Genomic DNA, 12334 nt, shown 5'->3' with positions numbered 1-12334 from the left:
TAAAGAGGGCATATCACTTCAAATCCCACGTACATTGCAAGGATAATCAAGGCATACTGTGCCCACAAACATGATAGCCTGGATTAAATAGACCAATTCCTTAAAAGACATAGTCTGTCAAAACTTGCACAAGAAGAAATAGACCATGTAAATAGACCTATAGTTACTACAGAAATTGAATCAATTAATAATCTTCTAAAACAAAAAGTACCAGGCCCCAATGACTTCACACACAGCTTAAGAAGTAATTCTAATTCTCTACAATCCCTTTCAGAAGATTAAAGCAGAGGGAATACTTTCTAACTCATTTTATAGGGCTAGCATACTTTTTTTTAAAGTTTATTTTTGTTTATTTTGAGAGAGAGAGAGAGAGTAAGCAGGGGAGGGGCAGAGAGAGAGAGAGAGAGAGAGAGAGAGACAGAATCCCAAGCAGACTTTGCACTGTCAGTGCAGAGCCCAATGTGGGACTTGAACTCACAAACCATGAGATCATGACCTGAGCTGAAGCCAAGAGTCAGATGCTTAACCGACTGAGCCACCCAAGAGCCCTGCCAGCATACTTCTGATACCAAAAACAAAGACATTACAAGAAAAGAAAACTACAGATAAAATCTTTCACGAGCATAGAGGAAAAACCTTAAACAAAATATCAGCAAGCCAAATTGAGCAACCACATAGAAAAAAAATAGTATACGACCACCAAATGGGATTTTTCTAGGTGTGCAAGTCTGACTCAGCATTTGGAGATCAGTTAATGTACCCCCTCACATTAACAGGCCAAATAAGAAGAATCACATGACTCTATCAATATTTGTAGAAAAGCATTTGACAAAATACAGAAACTCTAAGTAAACTTGAGGGGAAGCTCCTAAACTTGATACAAGAGTATCTACAAAAACCAACAGCTAACATTCTTAGTGGTGAGAAACTCGGACTTTTCCCACTAAGATTAGGAATAGTGCGAGTATGTTCTCTTTCACCACTGCTTTTCAACACCATACTGGAAGTACTAGCTAATAGATTAAGAAAAGAAATAAAGTGTATCCATATAAGGAAAGAAGAAATAAGATGGTCTTTTTTTCAAAAATGATATGATTGTGTATAGAGAAAATCTAAAATTAAACTGGACTATGGAGCACCTGGGTGGTTCAGTCAGTTGGGCGTCCGACTTTGGCTCAGGTCATGATTTCACAGTTTGTGAGTTTGAGCCCCACATCAGGCTCTGTGCTGACAGCTCACAGCCTGGAGCCTGCTTCAGATTCTGTGTCTCCCTCTCTTCTTGCCCCTCTCCCATTCACACTCTGTCTCTCTCTCTCTCTCAAAAATAAAGACTAAACATTTTTTAAAGAATAATAAAACTGGACTAATTATAGCAAGGTTGCAGGATACAAGGTTAATATACAAAGTCAGTCCCTTTCTTCTAAACCATTAATGAGCTAGTGGAATTTGAAATTAGACACTATACCGTTTACATTAGCACACAAAAAATAAAATGCTTAGGTATGAATCTAACAAGATATGTACAAGACTGTATGAGGAAAACTACAAAACTCTGATTAAAGATACTAAAAAAAACAACTAAATAAATGAAACACTTCATGTTCGTGGAAAGGAGCACCCAATATGGTCAAGATTTCACTGTTCCCCAACTTGATCTATAGAGTAAATGCAATTCTAATAAAAATTCCAGAATCTTTTTTTTTTTAATTTTTTTTCAACGTTTATTTATTTTTGGGACAGAGAGAGACAGAGCATGAACGAGGGAGGGGCAGAGAGAGAGGGAGACACAGAATCGGAAACAGGCTCCAGGCTCTGAGCCATCAGCCCAGAGCCTGACGCGGGGCTCGAACTCCTGGACCGCGAGATCGTGACCTGGCTGAAGTCGGACGCTTAACCGACTGCGCCACCCAGGCGCCCCAAAAATTCCAGAATCTTTTTTGTGGATATCAACTAACTGATTCAAAAGTTTACTTAGAGAAGCAAAAGACCCTGGATAACCAATACAATATTGAGACAGAAGAACAAAGTCAAACAACTGATAGTACCCAACTTCAAGAATTAAATATAAAGGTATAATAATCAGTGTTGTATTGGAGAAAGAATAGACAGATAGATCAGTGGAACACTATAGAGAACCCACAACAGTATAAAGACCCACAAAAATACAGTCAAGTGATACTTGACATAGGAGCAAAGGCAGCACATTGGAGAAGACAGTTTCTCCACCAATGCTAGAACTAAACATCTACATGCAAGAAATTAATCTAGACCTTACACCTTTCACACAAATTAACTCAAAATAGGTCACAAATCTAAATATAAAATGCAAATCTATAAATCTTCTAAAAAAATAGGAGAAACTTCTATGACATTGGGTTTGGCAATGACCTGTTAAATAAAACAACAAAGGCACAGTTCACAAAAGAATTAATTTTCTGGACTTCATTAAAACTTTTTGTTCTGCTAAAACAATGCAAAGGGAATGAGGAGACAAACCACAGACTGGGAGAAAATATTTGCAAAAGACTTATCTGTTAAAGGACTGTTGTATAAAATATATAAAGAACTCTAAAACTCAGTAAGAAAACTCAATTTAAAATGGCAAAAAATCTTGGGGCACCTGGGTATCTCAGTCAGTTAAGCATCTGACTCAATTTCAGTTCAGGTCATGATCTCACAGTTTGTGAGATAGAGCCCTATATTAGACTTCATGCTGACAGCACAGAGTCTGCTTGGGATTCTCTCTCTCTCTCTCTCTCTCTCTCTCTCTCTCTCTCTCTCTCTCAAAATAAATAAAATAAAATTGAAAATGGCAAAAAATGGTGCTCACTTCGGCAGCACATATACTAAAATCGGAACGACACAGAGAAGATTAGCATGGCCCCTGTGCAAGGATGACACACACATTCATGAAGCATTCCATAAATAAATAAACAAAAAAATGGCAAAAAACCTTCACAGACACCTCAGCGAAAAGATAATACAGATGGTAAATAAGTACATGGAAAGCTGCTTTGCATCATATATTATCAGGGAAATTTAAAGCAACAGTGAGAAACCCCTACACACCTATTAGAATGGTCAGAATCCCAAACGCTGACAACACCAAATGCTGGGAAGGATGTGGAGTAACGGTAATCTCCACTCACTGCTGGTGGCAATGAAAAATGGTACAACCACTTTGGAAGACAGTTTGTGATTTTATTAGAAAACTAAACATATTCCTACCATCTGATAAATTGTGTTCCTTGCTCTTTACCTAGAGTTGAAAATAGCTCCTCCACACAAAAACCTGTCAACAGACACTTATAGGAGGTTTATTCATAGTTGCCAACATTTGGAAGCGACCAAGATGTCCTTAAGTAGGTAAAGAGATAATAAACTAGGATGCACCCAGAAAATGGAATATTATTCAGTGCTAAAAAGGAATGAGCTATCAAGCCATGAAGAGGCATGGGAGAATTTTAAGTGCATATTCCTAAGTGAAAGAAGCCAATCTGAAAAGGCTGCGTATTGTATGATTCCAATTATATGACATTCTGTGATTGCAGCTATATAGTCATTAATATGAGTATATGAAAAGGCAACATCTATGATGAGTGTAAAAAGGTCAGTGGTTGCCCAAGGTTATGGTGAATGGATGGACGTTCAGGTGGAGCACTGAAACTTCTCTGTATAGTACTGTAATGATAGATGTGTGCCATTGTAATTTGTCCAAACCTATAGATGGCATAACACCAAGACTGAGCCCACACATAAACGATGGACTTTAGCTGATTATGATGTGTCAATATAGGTTCATAAATTGACACAAACATACCACTTCAGTGGAGAATGTTGATACTGGTGGAGGTTAATCATGTGTGGAGACAGGCATATGTGGGGTAAATCTGTACCTTTCTCTCAATCTTGCTGTGAACCTAAAATTGCTCTAAAAATAAAGTTTATTAAAAAATAAAAAGCTCTGCCTTTCTGGACCTTCTTTCTCAGGGAGACTGAGCATAATCAAGAAGACAGACGAAAACTGAATAAATATTTAGCATCTTCCCACCATTATTAGGAGAGCATCTTTCTCCTTTGAGATAGCTCCAACTTTTACTCTAGTGTTTCACTATAATGGGCCTCCCCTCCTTCATTTTGGTGGTGCCATCAGCTGTCAATCCCTTGGGATCTATGGCCATCTCTTGGGTTTTCACCCTTTTTGCAGGGCCTGGATGGAAAAAGGCATACCACTGTCGATGTTTGTCAGATTCATGGAGGAGTGGAGACAAATAGGAGCTGGCTCCTGGCATTTCCAGTTTATGCACGGAACCCAACCAGGGCCTCAGCCACCCACTGGTGCCCCGGCCCCATCCTCCCTCCGCCCTGCCAGGCTGGCCATGACATTGGCAAGAATCACCATGGAGAGTTCCTATTTATATGCATTTGGTTCTTTCTCAGGATGAGGCCTCAGTTCTCAGTTGTTTTTCTAGCTGCCCCAATCAGCCTCCTCTGATAGATAGGTAAAACCACGGGGATGGGATTGTTCAGGACAACCAAGGACAGAAATGTAAAGCTTTAGGGAGGAGTTCATTCTCTTAAAAATAAAGGATGGAATTGATCCAATTTAATTTAGTATTAAAGTTTCTCAGAGCAATCAGGATCTGACCCATTCAGTGAATAATTGGCATGAAGTAAACCTTGACCATCTCAGTAGTTGGGAAGGGGCGTATTTAATTATTCTCTGCTTTTCATGTGGATGGTTTGGCCTGGTGAGTCAGGCTAGGAGGGACCTCACACTAAACATCTTCCCCACTTTATTCAGCCAAGTAGAGAAAGGCATAAGGTGGGATTCGTCATCTAGGCATGACTACTGGGGAGACCAACTCCTGACCTTATGATTACAAATCAAAATGTGGTAAATGGGATTATCTGGAAATGAGCCAGTCGCCATGCTGGACATCTCCTTTCAGACAATTGTAAATGCTTGGACACACACATCTCGACCAGTGCTTTCATGAGGTGATGGTGTCTGCACAGGTGCAAGGCCACTGGATTAGCCACACTCTCCTTTTTCGTGGATCTATCCTGAGCAACACAGGGTATCTCGTATCTGAGGCTGAATTGTGTGGGGCGAACCAATGGCATCTGTAGGCTGTGAGATCTAAGGCTTTCTAACTTTTGTTTGCGCTTTTTATTACATGGCGTCCACCCTGTCAGGCCTGTGCTGAGCCTCACCTCTTCTCTCCCTTCTTCAGGCCTTACCTGTGTATCACTCCCCAAATTGTTTCTGTGCCATTTCTCTATTCGTTTCTTTGTCCTCCTGTCTCTGTGGGCCCTAGGCATCACGAACAACTTGTCCAAAGAATGAGATTTTTGTCTTCCCTGCCCTACCATCTCATACAAGTCGTCTTGACCCTTTGGCCTTCCCCTCACTGGCCAGGACAGCAGAACTTTTTACTTGAAATGGCAGGAAAGTAGAATCTTCAATCTACCCATATAAATCGTATGTTGTCTCCTCTCAGAATAACATAATTTGGGGCCACCTGGGTGGCTGTCCGTTGAGCGTCCGACTCTTGGTTTCAGCTCAGGTCATGATTTCAGGGTTTGTGGGCTTGAGCCCAACATACAGGCTAGCAGCACGGAGCCTACTTGGGGTTCCCTCCCTTCTCTCTCTCTCTCTCTCTCTCTCTCTCTCTGCCCCTCCCTTGCTCTCTCTCTCAAGATAAATAAACATTTTTTACAAAAAGAGAATCACACCATTTTTATTACAACCTCGGGCTGGGTCTGGCCAACACAGGTTCCCGGCCCTGGTTCAATTAACTGACAAGCAGTCCCTGCACTGTGACAGCTATAGGGCAGAGCCCTAGGGCTATGGATGGAACTGAGCACGGAAGCCGAGACCTGCATTACTGAGAATGAGAATCAGCCGAAATGGCACAATTCAGGCGGATACTAGGCGTCACAAGTGAGCAAGGCCACAGCACAGGTGAATATGGGGCCTCTTCTGTGATGCTGAGGGTCCGGAGGCCTGGCAGTTTTCCATTATTGCTGGTAGGGGAGGTGGGGAGATATCCAGGATTCATCACAGATCTATTTCTTCTAAATCTGGAGCAGAATCCCAAAATTTTGGAGAAGGAGAGGTGTCTCTGAATCAGAGCTGCTGATCGTGAGCTGCGGGAGACTTGAGCACAGTGTATTGCAGTGGCCATTTTCTGGAGTGCGGGGCTCAGGTCTTCACTCCATCCAGGCCGGTCTGGGCTCTAAGCTTCAAGAAGACAGTTGCACCAGAGGTGCCGGAGTTGGGGCTGAATTGGCTCGACTCCTTACCTCGTACGCTGAAATTCGTACACGAGAGGGCTCCGGCCTCGGTGTGGAATGTCACGCCGTTGGAGGCACAGGACACGTAAGCAAAGATGGACAAGACTGTTATGCAAGAGTACTGCCCTGCCGCACAGAGACCTCGCCCTGTCCAGTGACTAGCGCTGAATTGGGAGTCTCAAATGCTTTTCCCGTGGGAACCAGGGATGTTCGGGAGGTGTGTTGGGCCTCGCAACTGAGGTCTCTTAAGTGTATTTATCACTTTTCCCCCCAAAGATTCCAGTCTCAGGTCTCTTTATGGCCTGACTTCTTTGCCAAGAACTCTCGCCTGTGTCGCCTGCATTGAAGCCTTGGAAGGTAAAGGGCTGGGATTTTAGCTTCTATCCTCAACATCACACAGACCCATGAGCCTGACACAATCTTGCCCGGTGGCGGGGGGGGGGGGCGGAGCTACCAGAACAAGGTGTCGGACGGTGTCCCCTGAAGAGGTGCAGAGATACATCTGCCACATGGAATGCTGAAGGCTGAACACAACACCTCCCATGACCTCTTGTGAGGAGCAAAGAAAACCACCTGGTATGAGGGCTCAGATCCTGGGAGCGTTGAAGTCCAGTGAGGGTCGATGCCGGTAAGGATTAGAATGCAAGTCCCCGTGCAACACTACACTCAGCGCGTGGAGAGAGGATGGAATCAAAGCTGCTGCGCGGGTTACTGCGATACGTGTACTTTGGGAGAAAAACATCATATTGAGATGCTCGTCCAGGTGAGGAGCAGAGCTTGGTGAGGGAGAGGGGAAGAGGCTCTAAGCCTGGCCTGAGCCTGGGGCCCAGTCGTCTCCCAACACACCCCTGCAGCAGATGGGCTTTCTCCCTGCTTGCAGATGGGCGCTGGAGTGGGATGTGGAGAAACCGGGAGCCATCCTGTCTTCCTCCTGTGGTCCCCCTTGCGGCCGGAGAGAGAGAGAGCTTGGTGCTCTGATTTTTAGGCTCGTCCTTGCCGCTTCCTCCTTCTGGCACATCAGACCATCAGATGAGAAGTGTGTGGCCGCAAACACCTTAAATCCAGAGATTTGGGCCAGAAATTAGAGGTCCTCAACTTCCTTGCTCAAACTTTGAGTCACTCCGCCTCTTCAGGCTGTATTTCCATCACTGTGAATCCTCGATATCAGCAGGTGATAAAAAAAGAAACAAACTCTCTGATGGTAAGACAGTGGGTGGGGAGAGGAGGGCAGTTGGAACCAGGGAAACCTAATGACTGGGTGCAGTGATATTCTGGGCATTAAGTGACGAGGGTCCAACCTAGATGGTATCAGGAAGACAAAGGGGAATGAATAGATGAAAACCTTCTTTAAAAAAAAAAAAAAGGTGAGCAAAACTTTGTGAGAATTTGGAGTTGGGGAAAGAAAGGGAGGAACATCAAGAGAACTTTAGGGATAGTATCTGGAAACAGCTTCATCCTGAAATATGTCCCCTTTCATGCCTTTCTCCCCTTTTTAGGAGTCTTTTAGGAGTCACTTCAAAGCTACTACCGCTAAAGCCCCATAATCCTTTATCCTTAATTCTACAGTCCCCTCAGATCTCTGCACTGAAATCTTTTCCATATACTCATGCGGTGACCAAACATAACTGAACCGATAAAAGGATGTTCATACTCTTCATTTGTCCCGCTGAACAGTCCCATGGCTCACTGCGGGAACCTGGATGCGTGTGATGAAGGCGTGTGGCCGGTATCACTGGGTGCGTGGGTACGAGGCACGTACAGTACGTGCATCACCCCTCAGCACCCCTCAGATGGTCCACTCAGGGGAAACAGCACCCTGCTTCCTGGGAATGGGGCACGCGGTCCCCACGCTGGAGCTCCTCGGCAGTTCTAAACGCGCATGAGGGAGCGCCCAGTCCTACTCCCAGACCCCTGCCTGACCCAGGGCCAACTCAGCCAGGTCATCATCGGCCTGGGTGTCAGTCTACACTGCAGCACCCCAGCGCTTTGAATCCACGTGGTAAAACTGGCGGCTTCCTCGATGCCATCTCACGCTTAGCCTAGTACCTCCCATTGTCATTCTTTTATGATCTCCCAAGTAGGGCCACCCATTTTGTCATCCTAACTCCTCTCTGGGCAACTGGGGCTAACGGCCAGACCGAGCCCATTGAAAGTCTTGTGCAAAGCAAACCAATGATCATTTGCACATGGCGCTTGTGCAAATGCCTACCCTGTGTCTCATGGTGCTTTAGAATGTGTGTATGTGTGTGTAAATGTATGATACATATTCACGTGGGTTGTTATAGTGATATGTTGATAGCCAACAGATCTCTGGTGGAGAGGATCCATTAGAGGAAACGAAACTGGTTTTGGTGGCTATGAACGCAAAATGTGTATGAAGAAATAAACATTTTTTTTGTCCACCTGCTTTGTTTCTAGTTTCACCACCAGTCTCTGGCTGGGTGGGTCAGAGCAGGAACGACACGCTGTCGTTAAGAAGCTCATAGTCTAATGCTTAAAGTCTGAGTTTAAAAGCATGCATTTTTTCCTTCTTTGTCATTTTATAAGATTCCTCAGTTGGAAAATATGAAAGAGCAGTTCTTAGAGTTGGGCAGACTTAGAATCAGAGGTGGAGAAGCCACTTCCTGGGCTCCAGTCCCAAGAGATTTAATTGGCATGAAGTCCTAGAATCTGCGTGTTTGACATAAACACCCAGGCAGTTCTAATGCAAGTGGGCTGCAGACCACAGTTGACAGAACATTGACCCACAACGTTGAATCAAAACTGTAAATAGGGGCGCCTGGTGGCTCAGTCGGTTAAGCGTCTGACTTCAGCTCAGGTCATGATCTCACAGTCCGTGAGTTTGAGCCCCGCGTCGGGCTCTGTGCTGACAGCTCAGAGCCTGGAGCCTGCTTCGGATTCTGTGTCTCCCCCTCTCTCTCTTCTCTCTCTCAAAAATAGACATTAAAAAAAAAGCTGTAAATAGGGGTACCTGAGTGGCTCAGTCAGTTGGGCATCTGACTTCGGCTCAGGTCATGAACTCATTGTTTGTGGGTTTGAGCCCTATGGCAGGCTCTGTGCCGACAGAGCCTGCTTTGGATCCTGTGTCTCCCTCTCCCTCTGCCCCTCCCTACTCATGCTCTGAACGTCTCTCCTTCAGATACAAATAAACATTAAAACATTTTTTTAAAACTGTAAATAAATTTGTTTTACTTTAATTGAGAACCTGGAATTGAAAAGCATATAAGTCATTCCATAAATCTTGACATAAAGATCTTCAAATATTCCTTAGGGACAGTCCATAGTTATGTTCTTTTGCCTTCCAGCACTAAAGTGAAACTCACTCCACAGTTATTTCTTAGAAAGAGCTGAAAATTTAAAACAACAAGAATAAGAACAAACAACTCAACCACTATCACCACCACCACCAAAATGATCCACCAACAGACTCCTGCCTGGGGTGTAGACATGCCCCACTTTCACGATGGACGGAACGGCCTCAACATCTGCTTTCACACTCGGCTTCAGTTGTTCCAGGAGCGTGCTTGGCTGTCCATACAGAGGAGCTTGCTGGACAATCAGCAGAATGGGTGAAAAGTCAGCAAAACCATAAAAGATTACTTAAAGACAAAGTAGCAAAATGCTTATTCAAACATCCAGAAATTTTTCTTTCATCTGGAAGGATGGAACCGGGGCTGGTAGGCACTGAGAATATACAATCAGTAATCAATGAAGATCTCGTATATTGCTTCTAAGAAATCCATTCTATGTGCATGACATTTATGAAAGCAACAACATATGATGTAAATCTCAGATCTGCTCAGGATCCAGTCACTAATCTCTTTCGGGGAAAAGACTTTGAAAACCATCCTTGCATTCCACTCTTGGGCAGTGTTGAAAAGTAGCTCTGTGCCCTAATAAAACTAATTGCAAATAAAAAGAATCTTTGAGAGGGGGATGCCCCAGGGTTTTACTTTCTGTATGTTATATTCTTTTCCAGTAGGTAACAGAAACAGAGCCCATTCTTTTTTTTTTTTTTTTTTAATGTTTTATTTATTTTTGAGAGAGAGGGTGAGCAGGGAAGGGGCAGAAAGAGGCGGGGACAGAGGATTCAAAGCAGGCTCCACGCTGACAGCAGTGAGCTTCATGCATGTGAGATCGTGACCTGAGCCGAAGTCGGACCTCAACCAACTGAGGCACCAAGGTGCCCCGAAACAGAGCCCATTCTTAAAAAAAAAAAAAAATCTGTGTGACCACCAATGTCTTCCAATGTGTATAATTCATATAAGAGCCATGTCGAGCCCTGGGCAGGGAATGGGGTGCGATCCTACGGGAAAGAATGCAAAGCAAAAGAGGCAAGTACCTAATGTGATACTTAAACATGTAAAATTAGCTCTTCACCTGACAGACAATCTGCTGAATGTATACAAGGTTTATTACACCCTGCAGATCTTATTACGGCTCAAGAGAACAAGCTAGATGCTTGTGTTGGTTTCTACTGCTGTCCTAACAAGTTACCATAAACTTAGTGGCTTAGAAGAACACACGTTTACATCTCACAGTTCTATGGGTTAGGTGTCCACCAAGAATCTCACTGGACTAAAATCAAGATGTCACCAGGGCTGCCTTCCTTTCTGGAGGCTCTAGGGGACATTCTGTTTCTTTGCCTTTTCTAGTGTTTAGAGCCTCCCCCGCTGCTTTCCTGCATATTCCTTGGCTCCTGGCCTCTTCCTCCCTCTTCAGCACTGGCAACAGCACGGGGAGTCCCCCTCCCCCAGCATCTTTCTGACCTCCTTTTCTGCCCCTTCCAATCTTAAATCCCCATATAATTACATGGGACCACCTGAATCATCCAGGTCCTTAACATAAGCACATCTGCAAAGTCCCTTCTGCTATGTGATATATCCACAGGTTCCAGGGACTAGAATGGGGACCTCCTAGGAAGGAAGGTGGCGTTACTCTGCCTACCATCACACTATTAACTCAGGTGCCAACTAATAAATAGTAAAATTAAAAACATATCTTTTCTAATTTTGACAGTTTAGGAAAATCAGGACACTGCGCTAGACCACAATCTAGAACAGCAAATGAACACAAAGCCAAATTAGAACCTTAGAAGTGCTCCACTGATGACCATAAACATCGCACAAATACCAGTCTCTTTGGAGTCATTGTTTTGTTCTCCAGGTGTGGCTTTTTTCCCCCTGCAAAGGCAGACTGATGGCAGAAAGCTCGTCCAAGGCGAAGAGGGCAGTGGTGGCGGAAAGGCAGGCGGGGGCCTGCCAGGGACCCCGCTCTCAGCCGGATCTAAAGGGGGGGCAGGTGGAATGGTTTCCTTTGGACCTGCCCTTGCCCGAGCTCGGGGATCCTTGTGCGCCTCCCCCAGGCGGCCACCAGGGGGCGCGGCGGTCCTTCCCTGGGAACCCCCAGCCAGCTAAGCCCGCGGGCCCCCGGATGTGCCGCGGGGCGGGATCTCGCGCGGCCGCCCGAGTGTGCGGAGGCTGCTGACGTGTGGTCGCGCTCCCCCGGCCAGGCCTGGGGGCGGGGCGGTGGCGGAGGCCGCGCTCCTGGGGCAAAGCCACCTGCCTCGGTCTCCCCCAAACCGGGCTCTGACCGGAGAGAGACGCATCCGCGCTCCCCCGGGGCGGGAGTCTCTTATCTTCGCGGCAGGGGCAGCCTCTCCCGTCTTGGCCGCCGGGTGTGTGCGTGTGCACGCGTGCGCGTGTGCATCGCGCGTGTGGGCACGCGTGCGTGCGTGCGTGCGTGCGCCGGGCAGGGGCTCGGGGCAGAAGTTGCCGGGAGAGGAAGGCAAGTCCGGGGAGGAGGCTGGCAGGACCAGAGCTGGAATACCCATGCGGGAGGGCAGCAGAGGGTGGGAGCGGGAGGAAATGCCCCTTAATGAGGTTACGGTTCTCCGTGTTGGGCTTATTCCTTCCTTTTGAGAATTGTCTGTCCCGGTGGGGGTTTTTTCCAGAAGCCTGAAACTTGACCGCGCCACTTCGGGCTGTGAGTGCACCATCACGGTGGGCGTGTAAGAGGCCAGCTGGGCCTGCAC

At 45.8% G+C, this 12334-nt stretch overlaps 1 non-coding gene across 1 annotated transcript; it reads left to right on the top strand.

Annotated features, from left to right (window-relative positions):
- The first annotated feature begins 2822 nt into the window (after positions 1-2822).
- LOC113594296 (U6 spliceosomal RNA) lies at positions 2823-2929 on the top strand. Its single transcript, XR_003414659.1, has one exon. It is a non-coding gene; the product is annotated as a U6 spliceosomal RNA (small nuclear RNA).
- The last annotated feature ends 9405 nt before the right edge of the window (positions 2930-12334 follow it).

This window comes from Acinonyx jubatus, chromosome D4, assembly GCF_027475565.1.
Source record: "Acinonyx jubatus isolate Ajub_Pintada_27869175 chromosome D4, VMU_Ajub_asm_v1.0, whole genome shotgun sequence".
Classification (NCBI taxonomy): domain Eukaryota; kingdom Metazoa; phylum Chordata; class Mammalia; order Carnivora; family Felidae; genus Acinonyx; species Acinonyx jubatus.
The sequence above is the reverse complement of the archived record's forward strand: the minus strand, read 5'-3'. Positions and strand labels throughout refer to the sequence as shown.